Genomic DNA, 15326 nt, shown 5'->3' with positions numbered 1-15326 from the left:
CAGCACATGCTTGCCACGACTCAAGTCTGCGATTTTCAGATTGCACATAGAGTTTAACTACTCTCATCGGCATAAACAAGAATTTAAACCTGAGCCAGTTGTGATGATCAACATTTTTATAAAAATATGCTTATGTTAACCTTTCACTCTGTTTTTGCTCTAATTGCGCAATTTCTTCTGAACGCCCATGTAGTCACAATGTGCCTACATGATCTGACATTCAGGTTCTAAAAAGGGGGGGGGGAAATCCAAATACGTTTTCTTTTTTTTAAAACTTGACAAATGGCATAGAAGCATCATCAACTAAAGATTTGAAAAGTGTTTGTACTTTCCATGTAAACGTATGCACTGAAATTAAATTACATACAAGAGAGTGTTTGTGATAGAATGAGCATGGGCTGGAGGCCATAGTGTTTATCTTCCTTTCAATGGCTTAGTAAATTTGAAGGACTCCATGTCATTTAACATGCAAATATTTACATTTATTTTAAATAATTGATAATCAGGGTTTTAAGGTACCTTTTTGATCTTTAGTATATACCATGGGGGAATTATGCATTTGAGCATGTTAAAATCCTTCTTGTTCAACATTATTTATTTTATTTTGGGTGTTTATAGTATTCAGACTTAGCATGGGGATGCAACAAAGCACTTTATCAGTAGGGGTTATAATTGTACATGGGTACTCAATGCATGGTCCTGCAGATGTTTTGGACTACAACTCCCATGATCCTTTACCACTGACTATGTTGGCTAGGGCTTAAGGGAGTTGAAGAGTCATGACTTGAGTACTCATGCATTAGATGGTTATATGGATTTAAAGTCCTTATTTCATAGACTTTATTCATATTAGGTGAGTATGCTGGTATCAGAAGGCCACCAGCAAAAAAGCTGCAGCATTCTCATTTAGACTCCTATAAGGGAAGGAAAGGCAAATTGGTAGATGGATTTGGAAGTGCTGGGGAAGCAGGGTAAAAAAGCGAGAATGACTGGCAGGCGTTTTGCTAGTGGCATTTGAATGCTGGTGTCTTCACATATAATCCGTTTACTACTACCATATCATTAAGGGTAGCAGAGAATGCTAAACATTTACAGTTTTTGGGCGGAAGATGTAACAGTGTTGAAAGGAGGGATGGGGCAAAAAGGGGGTTTGCTGTAGACATTGGTCGACAAAAGGTATTATGGGCAAGGTAGGTTTGAAGGGTGTGCATTTTATGGAGTGTGAAGAAGCTGCTCCTTGGAGTGCATGGTCTTGATTTATTTTCTGAATTTCATGTGGGTGAGCGAGAGACTGTTTCTTGACAGATATTGTAGGACACGTGTAAAGATTGTGTCTGTTTTTTAATTTGCTTTATTTCACATCATCTTCCTTACCTGGCAATAGAACAGGACACCGCAAACACTTTATTAATAGTTACATATTTTAAATAACCTTCTACTTTCATAACCTAGAAAGAATATCCCTTATCCCACACCTTTAAGCAACTATTTACCAACACGCTTTATTCATCTGCAGCAAAGATTAAAATTAAACATGTACATAGAAGATACTTAGGCTAGCCTCACAAAGCAAATGGTCCAGCATACCTACACAACCTGTCTCTAAAAAATGGAATGAATGAATGACAACTGATGTGGTCTAAATGTAAAAGACACTTTCAGGTATTGTCATAGTGCAATTCCCTCTGAATCCTATATGCTAAGAAGTTCTAGAATCTACCGACCAGTTCAAAAAAGACCTAGATGTCAGTCGGCAGAACATAGCTGGAATAATCAAGGCTTGCCACACGACATCTGGAAGTATAGTGTGATGTGGATAGAGAGGTAAGAACCTACCGTCTCACTATGGACTGGTTTATGTATACTCCATTGTATTCTCAAAGTGAATGGCAGTGGTAGCAACACATTTAAAAAGGTTGGGAAAATCTTTGTTTACCATAATCTCCGTGATATTTCCACCAGACAGCTCTAAATTAAAAGATGTGTTTTATCTTTTGAGTAGATTGGGTCTGCAAGTGAACCTGTTCAAATCAATACCAACATTCACACAGTCAATTCCTTTCATATGAGCTCTCTTAAATACAAATCAAGGAAATGTATGCCATTTGGAAGAAAGACTATGTTTTAATCATAATACATGTCATCTCTTGAAAACAAATCCTCGTCCTTCTGCAAGACAGATCATCTCCCTTATGCACTATGGGTTTATGGTTTTTCACTGTGCACAATGCTCGGCTGCAAAGGAAACTATTTGGGAGTCTTTTGAGGACCAAAGATGGACTCCTGGGAATTAAAGTTAATGATGAGGTCACTGGCTGCGCAATCTCTGAGGTGATGATATCAGAGTAGAATAGGCTGCGAGAAGTCTCATTCCAAAGCCAACCACCTCCGTCAATCCTGGAGCAGGATGCCTTAATGCTAGAATAGGGCCCTCTCCGGGCCACATGCTCCAGCTGATGATTGTGGGAGTGCTGTTGGAGAAAGAGAAGTCGTACCACATTCATTTTTTGGTGCTATATGTGCTTTTCCAGCATCAAAAAAGTCCCCTTTGGTTTTGATACAAACTGAAAATACTAGTATGATGACCTAGAAGGAGAAGTAAGGAGCGTAAGTCCACTAATGATGAATGCCAGCAGTCATTACGAATTGAGGAAATGGAGACTACAAATGAAAGTCCATTTCTTAACCACAGGAATTTAATGCCCGTTTTTAGCCACATAACAAGCTTACAAATCTTACGATCATGTGACATTGAATCTGTGGCGTTGCCAACCATAGAACTACGAATTGACTTTTGGTTCCCTGGTGGCGGTAGAAAGGATTCTGCTAGTAGCATCAGAGCACGCAATCTTGGTTTTGAAATCCCTTGAAATCAAGGGGCCTGACTGGATGGTGAATCAACGAAGTCCAGGAACTATATGGGTGAAGCAGGAGAGCTAAAACAAAATCAGCCCAATGGTTTTATGGTGCAATACCATTAAAAGCCAAGCCAGGGACAGAGGAATACGGCTGCATGGCAGTCGGTCCAGGCTGATTATCAATATTGAACCAGGGTGAACTGTTGGAAATGTTCCGTTTAATCCTGGAATACCAGAGGTTATAAATCTTTTTCTTCTTTTACAGCAGGCATTGAGGCTCTTACCTCCACTGACATTTTTCTACTACAAGAAACCTGGCTTAGTACAGACATTGCCTTGGATGGGTATACTGTATTCACTCTGAATGCCCTTCTTAACATTAGAGGCCGCCCAAAGGGGGTTTCTGTATTCGTGTTCGTTCCACCTTGGACGCTAAATGGCTCAGTATAGAAGGGAAGCCCTCTAGCTGTATATCGGTCGCCATAGCTAATTTTCCATCTTCTAATGTAAATACGCTGATTATTACCATGTATGAGACCACCTGATGGACACATGCCCGGCCTTCTAAGGGAGAGCATCATTAGCACCATTGAGAAATGTTGCAATTTATACTCTGGGGACGAAATTTGATGGCAGGGGATTTTAATGCACATTGTTTAACATTGTGGGATCTACAGCGGCTGGAGGGCAACCCTGCCCTACTTAAAAAACTTTCTGCGGCAGCCAGTTTACATGCGTATGAATTAACTAAGCTTGGGGCAGCCTGGGTGGACAACCTGCTACAATATCTCTTAGAGCCCCTTATACCCAGTGGGGAGACTTCCCTAATAGACATGTTATGTGGAAGGCAGGTTTCGAACTTAGATTACATATTTGCGAATAAAATGCTCAGCTGCCTACTATGTAATTATGAAATCCACCCCACTAGGTTGAGCGACCATGCAATGTTGAAGACCACTTTTGATATTAATTTGCAAACCAGGTATAGGCCAACACTGAGCAGGGCTGAGTCTTCCGCATAAGGCAATCGTATTATTTGGTCCATGACTAACATCCAGAAAATGTGTGAGAACATAGAAAAACTGGGTTGGAAGCCGTACAAGCTTTATGTTAATTGCAATGCACAATTATGGTACCTGTTGCGGATGATATGGCTGCAAATGCATAGGCCTGGAAGTGTTTTTCACCAGAATGGCCTTAGGCCAGGCGATTTCATAGAGGGGTACATGGGAAGAAAAAAGCTTTAAGATGAGAGTTGGCTGGGATTAGGCATAATAAACCCTTTTCTCTTGCTCAGCAAAAATCTGAATCAGCCATTGTGAAAACAAGATATAAGAACTGGCTGGGGCAATATAAAACCAGTGTCTTAATGGACAATTGGACATTGTTTTTTTAGCTTATTAAAACCAATGACTCACGTAAATGTTGGTCTCTGTATCGCACCTATATGGCTGGTAAGTCCCCAAAAGAACTGTGTGGGATCAGTGAGCAACAGTGGATTCAATTCGTAACGGATACATATGGGGATTGTGAACTATGTAGTTGCATGGATACTAACCTAACCCAAGAAGCAGAGTTTCTAAGGGATAGGATGAGTAGCATTAATATTCCCACCATTATTATGGGGTTGAAATCATCCTGAGCTCCGGGGCCGGATGGCCTACCAAATGTTCTAATGAAAGGGAATCCTCTATTATAGGCAGAGGTTTTCCACATAATGTTTATGGAAATAGTGGCACTATTTCAGATAGCTGGTGATCCTCAATTTTAATTCTGGTGTCTAAAAAAGGACCATATAATGATCTACGGAACTATCGCCTGGTAGCTATGCTAGACTCTAGTAGCAAAGTAATTGTCACTATACTATTAAAACCACTTGAAGAATGGGCAGAAAAATTACATCTCCTTCAACCGCAGCAACTTGGTTCTAGGCGAGGATGCTCTACCGTATTAGCCATGTGGGCCTTGCAGCTATTCTTGGCCGATACCTGCTATGGAACGGATGGGGCTCTCTATCTCTGTTTCATCGATTATTCTGTGGCTTTTGATTCAGAGGGTCCAAGAACGTCTCTGGAATAAACTGGCTGCTTGGCACATTGACCCGCAGCTACTTTATTTCATACTTCTCTTATATACTGACACAACTGTGTCAGTACGAATATCCCAGGAGGTTGCTATAACTGCACCGGTTGCCACTAATAGGGGATTCAAGCAGGGGTGCGTTTTAGCACTCCTGCTGTTCAATCTCTATGTGGCGGACACAGGAGTGTCCCGAGACCAATGCAGTAATCATCCTCCTTGACTGGGGGGGCGTACCTATCTCTTGGATAGGTTACGTGGATGATACCATAATATTTGACTGCACTCCCCTGGGACTACAACATTATTTAGATGTACTTGCGCAGTAGGCAAAAGATAATAACTTAGTCACTAATCTTCAGAAGACCAAGATTCTACAACTGCAGCGTAAGTGAAAGAAGCCTATGAATCATAATTGCTGGCTAGACTGTACCAAATTAACCCAAGTTAAGACCTACATATACCTGAGGTTTCAGACGAAATGTCCGAATAAAAATTACTGACCCCACCAAAAGACCTAAAACACACACCACGAAAAGTTTTAACTACCAAAGGTTTTAACTTTTCGTGGTATGTGTTTAGGTGTTTCGGTGGGGGCGGTATGGGGCTGGGGGGTGTCACCCGCAACCCCCGCTCACTCACTAAAGTGAGCGCGGGTTGCGGGTGACACCCACACAGCCCCCCGCCAGAAGAAAAAAAAAGCTGGGGGCTGCAGGGGACACCGTACAAGCTTTATGTTAATTGCAATGGACAATTTTGATACCTGCTATGCATACTATAAATACTATACAGTATAGTGAGCGGGGTGTTGCGGGAGAAACCCCTGCAGCTGCCCAAAAAAGAAAAAGGACCCTGCAGCACCAGGTCCCGATCACGGAAGTGAAAGAGAACCAGCGTTGCAGGGACACAGCGCGAACGAAGGAAAGGTAAGTAGGGTGGTGGGGGTGTAAGTGGGGGAGTGTTGTGGGTGTGGGTGGGGGTGTATGTATGCATGGGTTTCTATTGGATGTTTGCATGGGAAATGTAAGCATATTTGTGGTGCATACATTTCCCATGCAAACATTTCCGTCGCAGATTTTTCTGTGATGGAAATATCTTGCAGATCCATACCTGAGATGCCCATTCCCCGGAACACCATTCACAACGATTGTTGGGGACCGTGTGACCATTAAGGTGATGCGCAAGTGTCAGGTTCTGAAAAACATAATAAAAACTAGGGGAGGAGAGTCGATAGAGGACCTCTTTCAGGTATACACCAAATCAACCTTTCCAACTTTGATGTATGTCATAGAATCCATGGTAGGTGTCAGCACTAACTGGCTAAGCAAAATGGAGGGAAAACTACTGAGGTCGAGTTTGGGGGTCTCAGTTGAAGCATGAAGAATAGAGCTGGGGTTGATCCTGCTCGCCATGCATTGGAAGATGTGGTACACCAAACTACTCCTGAACATTCTTGAAGCAAAGCTTGGTGCAACCTCAAATACATTTTTATTGTTAATGGATGATCATGGCAAATGTAGACCTGGTAATTTGGCCAACCAAAGCCTGACTAATATTGTATTTAATCACCTAAAAGACATTGGTCTTCAAGTAGAGTGCATGTCTCAGCTTGGGGTATTCTTGTTTGAGTTCAGAAAAAGATCATTATTGTGGTACTGGGTAATGACCATTGATGTATTGACTCTGCGCAAGCGACACCTTAAGTATGCAAAGCAGGGTTTTGCTTGGTGTAAATCCCCATAGCTATCTCATAACATACTGCAGTCTACCTCTGCTGCGTTTTATTTTATACCTACGGTTGAATATACTGCCACTACGAGAGGTTACTAGGGGTGGGATTAAGGAACCTAGAGATCTAAGATTGTGCCGCACTTGTGGGGCTGAGATCGAGGCTTGCAGACACGTCTTGACTGGATGTCCTGGCCTACAAATGCTCTATGATAAGGGATACGCTTGGTTTGTTGCTAAGTGGAGGGGCTATGAATCTTTTGGTCTATGATCTACTCTGCTGAACCACTGACCATGGTTGATGTGGCCTATCATATCTGGGCAATAGTTAAAACTATCAGAAAATAGTCATAGGTGCCCCTCTGCGAGAACGAACATGGCTAAATGTCCTGTTCTTTGGGAAGATACCCACTTAGGAGTCCGCAGCCACACTTTAGCTCACTGTACCTTTAACAGAAGGGAAATACCCATTTGCATATTAGTCTTTGTCCCGCCCACATGGGCAGTCCAGCACTGAAATGCAATGGCAATTCTCCTCTGGACAAGAGTACCAACAGCAACCCCAGACACATATTTCAGCCTTGTTGGGCCTCATCAGTGAGGTGGAGCTGTGCCTCCATGAGCACAGTGAGCAAGGGGTCCACGTCTGGATGACCCTAGGAAACGTAGGGTGACTAGACCTAAGCACTTTAAACAATCAAAAAATAGTCATAGGCAATTATTTTCTGAACAAGAGTACCAGATTGTTATAAGTGGCTGCAAGGGACTGATTGTAACTATTTTATTGTATATTTACTATAGCAAATGTTATATCTTAATTGTGTGTTTTATTATGCATATTATGTTTGGTAATCTTTTAGAATAATGGGTCTTATCGAAATGTTTATGTTTTATATTCTACATAGTAATCTTTTCGTTATGATATGCAAAAGATATTAAAAATTCAAATGCAAAATAGTATTTCTAAGAAAAACGAATGTGCTTTTTGGGGGTTAATTGTTGAGTATTGTTGAAAAAGTAATACATTTGCCAGATAAGCACTATAGCATTTATAATTTGATATTAATACAAAGGAAGATTACTCTGTAGTAATCAGTGTTAAAGAATTTCATGGAGATACTCATTATGGAGCACTAGGATGAAAGTGATAGTAATAACATTTCCTTATATGTCCTAGTATGCTATGGTCACCAAAAGAATATTGCGTTTGAGGTGAACGGTCATTGCCATCAGAACAAGACACAACTAATGTGCATGGTTATGACACTAAGGGTAGAGATAGTCCAGACCTACGGGGCAGATGTCAAAATGTTTGGAAGGTTCCAGCAGATTTGTTCTCTGTAAGTATGGAATTTCCGATCCCACAGAAATACAAACAATATTTCTGCAAGATGTTAACAAAGTTTTCCATAGATTTGGACTGCCTCTATCTAAGGCTGTTCACGTCTACCTCTATGTCAATGATTTACTGATCATAACCTTCTACGCATATCAGAACCTTGCCAGCCTTCAGTCAGTCCTATGCATTGTTTTCGATGTGGGAACGCTGCATTTGTGAATCTGGTGAAAGTTATGGCAATGGCACACAAGAGGCCTCAGGCAAGCCGATGAGGCTGCAGACTTTTAACTGCCCGAGCCTCACCAGGTGCATGCATTTTGCAGGGATGGTAGGTAGCTGGAACTGGTCATGACCAGTTTGCCAGCCGACCATGTCACATGGCAGGCTCAAAGGAGGGAGAGCATCTTAAGAGCAGCGTCGGGAAGAAGCTTAAAAAACAAAGTGAGATGCGGATATGATGACCATGTTAATGAAAAACACGTCCAGTGAAGGTTTTAAACGGCATGGTATAAGAATGGATACATAGCTACAAGCAGCGTTCTGTGCGACTTCACCCGATAATGACAACAGTACAATTGAGTGGTAGCAGGCTAGTCAGCCTGGGGATGTTGCAGTTCAATAAGGCGGTAAAGATATTACTGGAGGCTAGGCTCTGTGCACCACGTGGATGCCAGATGGCAGGTGTGACATAGGGCCAATAGGTAAAGGAATTAGCAGTCCTTGCAGGTGAGTACTCCCACAAAGCTCATACCTAGGAGCAGCATGGCGAGGCATGACATGGCCGTGCAGAACTTTAGGCTCTCGGGGGAGAGGATAGGAGAAAATCCTGAGCTGCAAAAAGTTGGCCAAGTCAAATGACTGGTCATTGTCAGGCTGACAGACATTAGCTTGGGACTGGCAAACTGCTGTTAAGCATTTAATCCATTGATATCAGTGTAGTATAAGAGGGGCAAGGTTGTTGTAACACATTTTATTGTAGAGTTTTCACGAAAAGGGGCTGGCATGTCATTTGTTGAATCAAATATGATGTGGCGTGGTGTTGTGGGGAGGTCATTGGGGGAGGAGGTTTTTTGGTTCTTGTTGTGGACATGGGTTTATGAACACGCGCTCAGTTTACAAATTAAATCTGATAAAGATTAACAACATAGGCAAGATTGTGGATACTAAATGGACAAGTCCTTCCTTCCGACATTTTCATCAACAATGCCCCCTTACAAGCTTCTCCTATTTTCTTGACTTGGTGAATCCAAAGAATCTTCTTGGGGTATTGCGATCTTTGTGTGTCTCTGCATCTGGAAAACCAGTGAGACATCTGTTCCATTTCCTACACTGCCAATAACTGGATATTTTCAAAGGTAGTAATGGAAGGGAAAGGCAACAATGACAGTTTGTAACTTTTTGAAGACTTTTGTTTCATTGCTGACAAAAATATGCTGTATTGCGCCATCTAGACGGTATGTTTGGTGTACGGAAAGATGTCCCTGTTATGATGTGTGAACCCCCCTGATCACATAATAGGGTGTGGCTTTTCATGCACAAATATTGCACAGTACGTTGAGTACAGAAAAGCTCATGCAGGTGTGCATATTCTCGAGATAGCGGCTCCTAAATGGAGTGCTTGTGCGCTTCATACATATACCTTATTAATGTTGGGGTCTTGAAAAGTGACAAGTAACGTTATAGCAGAGAGAGGAAACCTACCTAAGTCAGTGTCCTCTAAAAAGGTCACATAAATCTTGTCACCGGACATCCACAAAGAAAGGATTGAAGTACTGCTGACACATCTTTGTTGCTTCATCATGGCAGACGATGAGGAAACAGCGCAAGGATCAGCTGTGTTTCCTAGACAGCTAGGATCACTGACCGACCCACTTTCTGGAATTTGATGTGCTAGCCGTCCCATCTAGTCAAGGCCAAAGTTGGGCACTTTGTGTGGAAAGGCTTGAAATGTACTTTAATGCTATCCAGGAAGACAATAATAATGCCAAAGATTCACACAACTATATGCAGCGGGTGCTGCAGTGTATCAGATATTCAAGACTTTACGTCTTGTGGACACCACTTATTAAGCTGCGAAGGCTGCACTGAGCAAATATTTCAGCCCAATGGGGAATGCTGATTATGAAAGTTTCCTGTTCTGCGATTCAAAGCAAATGGACAATGAAACACTAGGTGCATTTTGCGCACAGCTGAGAATACTAGCCTTCACATGTACACTTATGAATAAAGAGGACGAAATTAGAGCATAGTTACCAAAGGCTGTTTTTCAGTGAAGTTGAGAAAGCAGAACTAAGGGAACCTGACATTAGTCTCGCCAGAATCCTAGAACTGAGTAGAGGAAATGGCACCTCGAATGGATACATCCCTGAAAGCAGTGAATTGGGAGGAAGCAATCAACTAGGAATCAACCTAAATAGTTCCAGAAGATGGGGTGGTTAGACGTAGATGGCCCTATGACTCAACTGCCAGTTGTAATGTCTGTGATTAGGCACTTACACATGTATGTCCAGTGAAGGGTCATATCTGTGGGCGATGTGGCCGGATAAATCACTTTGCCAAGGCTTGTAGAGCGTAGCTTCCACAAACTGGCTCACAGAACAAGAACAGACAAAGTCCATTCTTTGCGAAGAGACGCCAACATATCTGCCTGATACTGGTGCAAAAAACAGCAGAAGAAGGAGACATGTTTTTCATCTCTAGCGTTCTGGGTGCAGGGAGGAAGCGGAAGAGACAGCCCAGAAGTGAAGTCAATATAGAGGATACCAGTACTCCCATTTTGATTGACACATGCATTTCTGTGAATGTAATGGCTCTAATGCATTATCAGAAACTGTGCAGGGCATCTCCGCTAATGCAAATTAACGTTGGATCCTCACATTTGGTGGCACAACCTCATTCCCCTGAAAGGGGCATTTGAAGCCATTGTACAGCATGAGCCCAAGAAAATCAAAACACAATATTATGTAACCATAATCAGTGAGCATACTCTCCTGGGATCTGAGGCAGCTGATGCTCTGAGCATCTTCATTGTCACCTATGGGGTTTATTTAGTAAATTCCATGGTGGACAGATGCAGCTTGTTGTTTTACGCAGTAGGGCATCCCAAGAGAAATTCTAGAAGGCTCCACATAGGTGATACTATCCAATCCATGGCCCTCAAACATGGATGGGTGCTATGATATGATATGATATGATATGGTATTTGTAACGCGCCTATACACAAGTGTTTCAAGGCGCGACGAGGCAGGGAGGGAGGGAAACAAGGGGAAGACAGACAAACGATCCTACTAGGCCAGGTGTCATTCAGATCGCGCAAGTGCAGGGGTAAGGGGAAAAGGAGGAAGTGCAGGGGGAGGAGGTGGGGGGGAAGTGCAGTACAAGGTAAGTAGCGTAAGAAAATAATAAATAATAAATAATAAATAAAAAGGGCCAGCTGGTGGCAAGTGCGAGGTAAGTGCAGAGCAAGTGCTGGGAAGGGGGCTGTAGGGATACAGTGACAGTCCCACAGTGCAGGGGGAGCCAGGGAGGCAGTGCAAGTGGAGAGTGGCTGGGCCCTGGACCGAGGTTGCTGAGAGTGGCCCAGATGCAGGTTTAGTGCTGAATTCAGTGGGGAGTTAAGCAGGATTAGCAGGGGAGAGGGAGAGAGAAGGCAGAAGCGAAGAGGAAGGTTTTGAGGTGCTTCCGGAACCGGAGATGGTTCTCCTCAAGTTTCAGGGAGGCAGGAAGGCTGTTCCAGAGGGAGGCCCCTGCTGCGGAGAGAGATCTACCCCCAGCTCGTTGCTTCGAGAAGCGGCTGACCATGAGGGAGTTGGAGACGGATGAGCGAAGGGCTCGTGAAGGAAGATATTTAGGAAGAGAGAGTTGAAGGTATTTAGGTCCCAGGCCCCAGAAGGCCTTGTGGACAATGCAGAGGGTTTTGAACTTAATCCTCGCAGCCACTGGGAGCCAGTGAAGAGATTTCAGTCCTGGAGAGATACGGTCCCTGGGCTTGAGGCCAAGGACAAGTCTCGCAGTTCTGTTCTGGATAAGTTGCAGAGGGCGGAGAGTGAAGGCAGGCAGATTAAGATAGAGGCTGTTACAGTAGTCCAGCCTAGAGAGAACCAGGGCTCGGGAGACAGTGAGCTTCTGGGGGAAGGAGAGGAAGGGAAGAATAACTCTGAGGAGGTGCAGCTGGTAGTGTGACTTCTTAGAGACGTCAGATATATGAGGAGAGAAGGAGAGTGTGGAGTCGAAGATGACCCCGAGGTTTTTAGCCTTGCAGGTAGGGGCAGGAAGGGGGCCAAGGGAGGCCGGCCAGAGAGCTGCAGGGAAGGAGGGAGTGGGTGTGCCAATGAGTAGAATCTCAGTCTTACTGGCATTGAGGCAGAGGTCATTGGCGGCACACCATTCCTGGATAGCAGACAGACAGTCGGAGATGAGGGAAGGAGAGGAGGAGGCCGAGGGTAGCCTGAAAATGAGCTGGGTATCGTCTGCATAGCACTGGAAGTAGGGGCAGAGAGCGGCGATGCGGTGGGCAAGGAGTGCCAGATACTGGTTGAAAAGCCAGGGAGAGAGGTTGGATCCCTGGGGGACACCACAGGTGGAGAAAAAGATGTCAGAGAGGAAGGAGCCCATTTGGACCTGGGAGGGTCGACCGGAGAGGAAAGAAGTCAGCCAGGCCAGAGCCTGACCAGTGATACCCAGGTTATCACGGAGACAGTTGAGCAGGATGGCATGGTTGACAGTGTCAAAGGCAGAGGAGAGATCGAGCAGAATGAGAACACAGGGAGTGTTGGAATCGAGGTTCAGGAGCAGGTCCTCACGGATGTTCAGGAGAGCAGTTTCCGTGCTTCTGGCCGCTCTGAAGCCGGATTGATGGTCATGAAGATTACCAACAGATTCAGCATGGAGGTTAAGCTGGGAGATGGCCAGTTTCTCCAGGAGCTTACCCAGGAAGGGAGTAATGGAGATTGGGCGATAATTGGCCGGGCAGGAGGGGTCGGCAGAGGGTTTCTTGAGGAGGGGGTGCACAAGGGAGTGCTTGAGGGGGGAAGGGAAGACTCCAGAGGCGAATGAGTGGTTGCAAAAGTCAGCCAGGGAAGGAGCCAGGGAGTCGATGTGGTCCTTGATGGTTTTGGAGGAACAGGGGTGAACCTGTTTAGACGAGGCTTTCATAGATCGGACTTGTCTGGAAACCTCATCAGCAGAAAAAGGTGGAAAAGCAGAGAAGGAGGGTGGAGGGGCGGCTGCAAGAGAGCAAGAGGAAGAGCCGGGAAGAGAGGGAGGGAGGAGAGAGGAGGAGAGCGAGGACAGGATGTCCTGAGTTTTTGAGATGAAGTGCGAGGCCAGTGCAGTGCAGAGGGCCTGGGAGGGGACAGGAGAGGTAGAGACTGCAGCGGGGTTGGCCAGCTCCTTGCAGATTTTAAAGAGTTTGGCCGAGTTGTTAGATGCCTCAGAGATGCGGGCTTGGATAAGGGCTCTCTTCTTGGTGAGAACGGAGAGCCGGTATTGCCTTTGGAGCAGGCGACAGACCAGTTTGTCAGAGGATGAACATGAAGCACGCCATTTCCTCTCTGCCACCCTACACTTGCGTTTTAGGGTGACGAGATCCGAGTCATACCAGGAGTTACATTTGGCTTTGGGCTTCAGGCGGATTCTCATTCTTGGCCTTAGCACGGGCCTTCCCTCCTTGCTTTCCTCGTCCCGACATGATGCGTTAAATAGGCGCTCGCTTGTTCAAAGCACCTACGAGGCAAAGTGGAAGAATAATTGGAAAAACTGATTGCTCAAAAAATAATTGAAAGAGTAGATGCTCCCATATGGGTGTCCCGAGTAGTGGTGGCAGCTAAGCCTAAACAGCCAAGGTCATTGAGGATCTGTGTGGTTGCCAGATAAAATCAAAAGGGAAAGGCAAATTACACTTGCCATAGGCAGCATCATTGCTGATTTGCAACGTGCAGCATTCTTCTCAAAACTCGAGGTGTGCTACCATCTGGTGATGCTCCATACACCATCCAGATATATAACCAAATTCACTACACATAGACGACCGTATAGGTACAAACGGCTATGTTTTGATACACCATCTGCGGCCCAAGTGTTCCAGCACACCATCAGATGGACACTGTTTAGCCCTAAAGGGGTGCTCAACATTAGTGATGACATGCTAGTGTTTGCTGCATCTGAGGCAGAACACCTGGAATGCCTGGAATAAGTCTTAAAGATGTTACAATCACAGTAGTTAGGATGCACATAGAAAAATGCGAATTCCTACAGATGCGACTTCCATATGTTTGGTAGATTTTTCAAGTGGAGGGAATAACTGCAGATCCCAGGAAGATTCATGATACTCTGGATGCTTCAGCACCACAGAATGCTTTGGGGGTGAGAAGCTTCCTACATATGATGAAGTATTGTGGGAGACATAGAAAGTTTATGGGGACCCTAAATGAGGTCATCAGGATTACCCAGGGGCAAGAGGCAAGCATGGAATGGGCTCTATATCAGTTCCTGTTGGAGTATAGACTGACACCTCTCTTCTCCACGAGGGTGGCCCCTGCCGAAGCAGTGTTTGGAAGATATCCCAGAGGGCTGATTCCTTATCTCGCATCGATGGAGCGAAGGAACATTTATGATGTTGTGACCAGTGAATCGAGAGAATTTTAGAATAATCAAGAAAGCTTGCCCTGGCGATTATGTGATCACGATGATCACAAGTGGCACCACGTTATCCATTCTGGGACGCCTCCTTGAGAATGCAGCCGGAAATTGACTTGCAACACCCGCGTCTTTAAAAGTAATTTACCCTACCGAAGTAGAAGGCTTCCTGTAATTGATATCCCAAGAGCATTGAGGATTTGATCCATATTTGATACGACCGCCATAAAGTATTATTGGAGATTTTTGCTGGAAGACATCTTCCACCTGATGATGCCATTGGGCTAGGCAATATTTAAGATCCACCCTTATCCTGATTGAAGGTCGAAAAATATCAGGCCAATTGAATAAAAGCCATTGTATGATGACCGAAACATATGTAGATGTTGTAAATAGGCTTAGGAGCTATTTGACTCAAAATACATACATGCAGTCGATATGGGTGTAAGAAAATGATTTATTGATACGTTTAATTTCGGATATTGAATTTACCCATTGTGTGTAAAGAAGTGATCATTGTATGTGTATGAATGCAAGTTTGAATTTAGGGTGGAATAAATTGTGTGATGTGTAGTATATATGAACTTATGTGCTCTATGAGCAAACAGTGTCAAGAATTTCAAATATTTTATTGTGGGTACATTTGGTTTTGAAAATAGTATAGTCAATTTGTTGTGAAAGTCATT

The 15326-nt window shown here is 44.1% G+C and overlaps 1 protein-coding gene across 4 annotated transcripts in view; it reads left to right on the top strand.

Moving 5' to 3' along the window:
* The window catches only part of SPEG (striated muscle enriched protein kinase), a 2620794-nt gene that overhangs the window by 824559 nt on the left and 1780909 nt on the right, over positions 1-15326 (top strand). The window lies entirely within an intron of this gene.

Source organism: Ambystoma mexicanum, chromosome 9 (genome assembly GCF_040938575.1).
Source record: "Ambystoma mexicanum isolate Mex_15411 chromosome 9, UKY_AmexF1_1, whole genome shotgun sequence".
Classification (NCBI taxonomy): Eukaryota; Metazoa; Chordata; class Amphibia; order Caudata; family Ambystomatidae; genus Ambystoma; species Ambystoma mexicanum.
The sequence above is the reverse complement of the archived record's forward strand: the minus strand, read 5'-3'. Positions and strand labels throughout refer to the sequence as shown.